This window comes from Cavia porcellus, unplaced genomic scaffold (assembly GCF_034190915.1).
Source record: "Cavia porcellus strain 051 isolate PalLab524CR breed Dunkin Hartley unplaced genomic scaffold, mCavPor4.1 scaffold_17, whole genome shotgun sequence".
Classification (NCBI taxonomy): domain Eukaryota; kingdom Metazoa; phylum Chordata; class Mammalia; order Rodentia; family Caviidae; genus Cavia; species Cavia porcellus.
Window position 1 is genome coordinate 58,890,427 of NW_026947500.1, and position 7,339 is coordinate 58,897,765.

The 7,339-nt window shown below is 37.4% G+C and overlaps 1 pseudogene; it reads right to left on the bottom strand.

The window, feature by feature from the left end:
- Nucleotides 1–371: 371 nt before the first annotated feature.
- On the bottom strand, nucleotides 372–1,303 carry LOC134471123 (olfactory receptor 2H2-like; annotated as a pseudogene).
- Nucleotides 1,304–7,339: the final 6,036 nt, after the last annotated feature.

Here is a 7,339-nt window from a genome sequence, read left to right on the forward strand (position 1 = left end):
TGATGGGAAAGAGCTTGGTGATAACTATGCCACTCACATCATTAGTAGTGACAGAGAAAGAGGTGTAAGACTTGTGATTGGGTACCACACATCCAATGTACCTGAAACTTTTTGTTTATTCATGGAATCCTTATGGAGGAGTTTGGCAAAGGAGACAAATAATTTTCCCAGAGAGAAGGCTAAAGATTTAAAGTTGAAAATATCAGTGTCATTATAGAAAATGATCTGTCTACTTCTTTGTGGACATTAAATGTTCTATTTATTTACTTTTCCCACCAATTTTTGTTTAGCTTTAGTTATACTCTTGATAAATACAAGGGATCATAACTAGTTAATGTCTCAAGGTCCCTGTATGATTTTCATGATTCTCTTTAAGTTGGTTCTCTTGCCAGTAACCCTTTTATTGCCTGTTTAGCTTCTTTGTTTCTCAAAGTGTAGATCAAAGGATTAAGTGAAGGTGTCACTATAGTGTAGAAAAGGATGACGAAACTTTTGTGATTCTGTGCGTATGTGTTCTTGGGCTGAATATAGAAACAAATTACTGTCCCAAAGAAAAGGACCACAACAATGAGATGAGACCCACGTGTCCCAAATGCCCCCCTCCTGCCTTCTGTGAGCTTTATCTTCAGCACACTCCTAACAATGCAGCCACAGGAGACCACAGTGAGCCCCAGAGGCATCACCACAAACAAGACAGTTGCCACAGTGATTCATTTTACAAGAAAGCTGTGTCATCATAGGCAATTTAAATCAGGGCAGGCACTTCACATATAAAATCGTCCACCCTGTGGTGGCTGCAGAGGTGCAAGTGGAAAACAAGGCTGGTCTGCACGGTGGACTCCAGAAAACCACTGATCCAGGCCAGAGCCGCTAGTTGCTGGAGGAACTTTGAGTTCATGATAGCACCATAGTGGAGGGGGCGGCAGATGGCATTGAAGTGGTCATAGGCCATCACACTCAGCAGGACACATTCAGTTGAGCCCAGCCATGAAACCTCGTATAGCTGGATCACACAGCTAGTGTAGCTGATGGTCTTCTCAGGGCCCTTGAGATTCCAAAGCATTTGTGGCACAATGCTGGTAGTGAAACAGAGGTCCAGGAAGGAGAGGTTAGACAGGAAAAAGTACATGGGTGGGTGGAGCTTGGGGTTCAGATAGGAGATGAGGATGATTGTTATGTCACCCACTAGTGTTAGAATATAGATAATGGAGATGACCAGAAGAAGGATGAGCTCCAGCTAGGGCTGGTCAGAAAAGCCCAGTAATGTAAAATCTGCAGGGCTGTTTAAATTGATCCCTTTCATTGTTCCTTAATCATGAGCAACCTTCCCTGTTAATTCCTGTTTCATTCATTTGGGAGGAAAATTCGATACTATTGTCAATGGGTGGTCAGTTTTACCTTAGGTCAAACATTTTTTATATTGCCAAATCATTCTTATTTATGCTCAAATTATAATTATAATACATATGAGGCTACCCATGTACACATGTCTCTTTCTATCAGTGACTTAAAGCTGATCAAACTAGAAGGAAAATTTTCAGATGAGCCTGATAAGCACACTGGTGTCTTTAAAGGATTTAATCAGACCTCTAAAGCTAGGTTGGAAACTTTTAATGTTAATCCTAAATCAACCATCAATTTATAATGAGAGAGGTGCAGCATTACAAGCTGCTATAACATTTTGGGATGAATATCATACTGTTAGTTTTAGATATCCAGAAGATAAGGCAACTAAGGAAGCAACCAGTTCCCACTGCAATCAAAGCACCCTGCTGACCTAATAGTCAGCCAGGAAATTGGAGCAGAAGACATTTCTGACTTTTTTCTGTGTAGTTTTGAAGGCCTAACAAGTACAAAAACCAATTCTTTTTTAAATTGTCAACTTCTTGTCAGGAGAAAGATGAAAAGGCTTCCGCCTTCTTAGATTATATATAAGTGATACTGATGAAACATGTCCATTTTTCCTTATTAAATAGAAGAATAGATTTTTCTTAGACACTTTTATTTCACAGTAAGCTCCAGATATTTGAAAAAGTTGAAAAAGATTCCTTTTGTTCCAGATAATTTCCTTGATACCATAGTAAAGCTTCTTACTTAGTATTCTGTAATTGGGACAGGGAGAAAGCCAAGACCAAAAAGAAAAAGCAGACACCAAAAAGTGCCTGCCTTTGATGCTGCCTTAAAAAATAGACTTTAAGTCTTATTCCCTGGGATCCGAGAAGAACTGAAAAATCATGGTCAACTGCTAATACTTTGAAACCCCGGCCACCTTACAATGGATTCCTTAAGAAGCCCTTCACACCATACCCTGACCACAAAGCCGGCCGCTGAAATGACACTACCCTCTGAGGCAAAGGCCCCAGAGCCCAGAGTCCACTTCCCAGGTGGTCTAACATGACCAGAGGGCCTTAGGGCTCTCTGCCCCTCCTTCTGAACAGAGTGTAGTTCCATTTTACCTGTCATATCCATGGAGGATTCCTGAGTAATCATGACTATAGAAGGGGAAAAATAAGCCATTAATGAACATTGGTACATGTCTCTTTGTCCTTCTCTGACTCTGATCTTCCTTTCAGGCATCATATCTCAATAAAAACAGACATCAGAAAACTATCTTGCTTAATGTGTAACAGCGATAACTTTCTCTTCACTCATTCCTTTTAGTTGTGATCAAAAGCCCAGCTCCTGTACTGGAGAGAGTTTATCTTGTCTAAATGCTGTAATCTATATATTCAGGTTGCCAGCTAAACAAAATGATGCTGATACTGGTTTTTACCATTACAATACATATTGTTGTTCATATACAAAAATTTAAATATTTTTCATTAGTCAAAGTAATCTATTAATTTGGTTCTCATGAGTCATCAAAAACTTAGAGATAATTATAAGTAATGTTACAGGAACTCACAACAAAATATCAGACTTCATTAGTAAAGATGTCTAATGTTCAGTGGGTTACGGTAAACTTACCTTTACCTTTCACTTCTCATGTTCAAACTCCAATGATACAAGCTCTCATTTCTCAAAAAATTAATTCTTCCTTAGAAAATGCCAAACCCTAAACAATCACACAGGTAAAATGAATATCAAATATGCTAGATTCATTTTATATTCCTTTTACTGAGATTCACATCCTGTCTAGAGAGAGGGTCATATGACACACATAGAGGTCTTAACTACACTCAGCAGACCTTAAATGGCACCCATCTGGTCTCTCTCTCACATAAATAAAAATTTAAATTAAGAAGATAGGCCATCCTCTAAAATAAGATGGCATTAGACATTCTGACAACAATACAATGGGCACTTGTGCAATTGTAAAAGCTGAATGTTGTGTGTACTTTCCTGATACTTCTGCTAACATCTCTATAGTTGTTGAAGAAAAATGAGATGACAAGTCAATAACGTGTTAGATTCTAAAATTTCCTTCACCTTATCTTTATCCTTTATTGGAAACCATACTAAGTCCTCTTGGTGGAAATCTTTGTTGACTGTGTTCATAATTATTGTGTTGATTCTATTATTTGGCACATATATATTAAATAGTTTCTTTGACATTTTCTACTCTAGACTGAAAGCTATACACTTACTCAAGGTAAAACACCTGGTGGCTATCAAAAGACTTTAGATAGACACTTTGTAGTGTCTCTGACTGCCTGTTGACAACTGTGAACCTCTTCAGCCTGAAGAAACTAGACATGTCATCGCCAATTACTCCCTCACAGTACTGTAGGTTACTTTTCACAGGGAGGAATGTTATAGGAAACCTAGTTACATAAAAAATATTATAAGAAGTTAGATAGGGCTAGGCCCTCTAAAGGACCAGTGCAGAAGACCAGATACCTTGCAACTGTGGGGGAGACAGTTTGAGACCAGACCTCAAGACAAAAGATAAAACAAATGCACTCACATATTTCATAAGTATAAACATCAGGGATTGATATTCTGAGTACATACTCACCACCTTGAGGAAGCCAGGAGAATCACTAACCCAAAGCCACATAGGAATAGCCCTTGTTCTGTTTTTCATGCCCACTTGCTGCATGATTTGCTTCCTCATTTGAGCACAGTTTAATCAATTTTACCTGAACAATTATACTCATAATCATATTAGTTCGCCATAGTTCAGGCCCACTAGCAATTTCTCCTTTCTCTCTACCTTGGACCTGCCTCATCTTGTGGTTTTGCTCTATAAAATCCCTAGAAAATTCAAGGTCTTTCACAATCCTTACCAGACCCCATTTGTCTCTTTTCAAGCAGAAGCTTTCTTTCTCCAATAAATATTTTATTTTAAAGAGACTAAGACAAAAGAAGACAGAACAAAGACCAGAAAAGAACAATGTACACAACACAACACTTCACAAGACAGCTGGATATTAACAGTAGCTACTATAATGTCTCTTTTTTTTTAAACAGTTGAGCATAGTTTCACATACAATATTATCAAACATAACAAAATAGTATAAAACCATTGAAGAGAATGAAAATATTACAGAGCATTCAGAACCAAATAATAGAAAATGAATAATGGTTATATATTACCTCATTTTCCATAAAAATTTGTTTATACTATCACACATAATACAATCCAATAAGACACAACATAGTAGAATCAATGGAAACAGAAGAGCAAAAGTATGGTAGGACTTCAAAGCAAGATGATATTAAATCAGCAATGGCTGCCATAATGTCTTGTTTTCTTCATAGTAGCTGTTCATACCATCATACATAATACAATCAAACAAAACAGAATAAAACCATTCCAACTAATGAAAGAAAACCTTATAAGGCTTCAAAGCAGTGTAATGGGGAATCATGATTATCATAAAATCTTATGTACCCTTACCATTTCTTACACTAGGGAGACGCACAGTATTTATATATGTGAGTTTAGTTTATTTTGCTTATGTATATGGTATCAAGCTGCATCCATTTATTTATAAATACCTCAATGTGATCACTCTTTAATGCTGAGAAGTACTCCACTGTTTAAAAATAGTAGAGTTTTTTTCTCCATTAGTCAGTTGGTGGACACATAGGTTGTTTCCAAGATCTGGCTATTACAAATAGTGCTGCTATAAACATGGGTGCACATATATCACTGTGGTATGATGTTTTCAGTTCATCTGGGAATATGCATACAAGTGGAATAGCTGGGTCAAATGGGACTTCCAATCCTAGATTTCTGAGGAATCTCCAGACTAACCTTCCCAGTGGTTACAGCAGTCTAGACTTCCACCAACAGTGCAGGTGTGTTCCTTTTCCCCCACAGCTTCTCCAGCATTTGTTGTTGGTAGTTTTCTTGATCTTGGCCATTCTTTCTTGAGTAAAATGGAATCTCACCGTTGTTTTAATTTGCATTTCTCTAATGACCAATGATGATGAACATTCTTTCATGTATCTATTTGCCATTTGTATTTCTTCATCTGCAAACTGTATATTCACCTCATTTTGGGACTGGGTCTCTGAATTTTGGGGGTCTGATCTTTTAAAATTCTTTATATGTTTTAGACAGAAATGATTTGTCTGAGGGACATTTCACTAAGTTTTTTCCCAGTTCGTGGATTTTCTTTTCACTGTACTGGAGATTTCTTCTGACATGCAGAAACTTTATAATAAAAACTTTTTAAAATTTTTTTTTAATAAGAAACTTTTTAATAAGACATGATCACAATTATTGATTCTAGGAAGTTTTCCTGTGCAGTTTGCTTCCTGTTCTTGAATTCTCCACCTAGCTCTATGTCTTCAAGATTTTTACTTAATTTGTCTTCCAATGACTTAGTGTTTCTGTTTTAATATTTGATCTTTGATACATTTAGATTTTAGTTTAGTACACGGTGATAGGCCTGGGTCTAGTTTTAGTTTCTGACATATGGAGAGACAGTTTTTCCAGCATCATTTATTAAAGAGACTGTCATTCTTCCCACAAACACATTTCACCCCTTTATCAAAGATAAGGTTGTTGTCGTGGAACTCACCTCATTTGGCCTCAGCTCCCAGGTTGAAAGAAAGTCCATGGGGATGGTCCAATTATGCCCAGGAATCCTGCAGAGTCTAGTTACTCTCATGTGGCTGGAAGCTGGTTGGGTACTTAACAACAAGGAGCCATGGTCTTAAAATTCTCCCTGGGTCCTCACTGGTGTGCTGGAACTCACCTTGCATGGCCCCAGCTCCCCAGTTGAAATATTGTCACTTGGTATGGTCCAGTTAGGCCAGAAAAACCTGCTGAGCCTCATCTAGTGTGGCTGGAAGCTGGGAAGGAACTTAACCACTGGGAATGATGATATTAAACTGTCCGTGGGCCTGCCCCAGTGTGCCAGAACTCATCTTGTGTGGCCTCAGCTCTGGGTTGAAAGAAGGTCACCAAGGATGGTCCAGTTAGGCCCACGAAACCAGCCAAGCCTAGTTAGTGTGGCTGGAAGCTGGGCAGCCCAGGATTCTTTGTTGAAGCTGTAGAGAGAGAATGGTTTTCCTGATATTTTTCCAAAGGGTTCATTACCTTTGTGAAAGAAAACTATTGATGTTTTTGTTAGTGTTGGTATGCAGGCTTGTGTCTTTCCAATCTGCTGAATTTATCAGATTCACAAGTCTTTTGGTGGAGTTTTAAGGGAAATGCCTGAAAGGGACCATATTGTCGGCAAATATTGATAATTTGACTTTTTTTTCTTTCCTATTTGCATTCTTTTTTTTCTCTTCTCTCAATTCCCTTGGTGAAATGGACAATCATTAGTGGTGAGAATGGATATCTTTGTCTCATTTTTCATTTTACAGAAAAATGTTTTGCTTTATCCTGGATAGTATGACTTTTGGTGGTTTGCCATTGATAAGTGATTTCTCATACATGGTTATCAATTTAAGGTAACATATCTTGTGCCTATTTTTTCAGAGGATTCCTTATGAGGTTTGTTGAAATTTTTCATCAATTTTTCTTTTATCTATTGGGAAATTCATATGATTTTTATCCTTTTCTCTGTGTATCTCTTGCTCTGTGTATTATATTTCTTGATTTATGTGTGTTGACCCACTTTAGCATTCATGGGCTGAAATCAACTTAGTAAGGCTAGGGGAATGTTTTTAATGTGCTGTGGATATTTTGCAAGATTTTTGTTGAGGATTTTTGCATCCATGTTCATTGTTGATTTTGTGTTTTTTATTGTTTGCTGAGCTGGATTTTCAATCAGGTTAATTCTGGCTTCATAGAATGAATTTGAATTCCTATCTTTTGTTTCCTGTAAAATGGTGATAATTCTTTAAACATTTGGTAAAATGCAGAAAGAAAACCACCAACTCTTAGACTTTTGTTGTTATTAATGTTGGGATAGACTTTATTACTACTTTACTT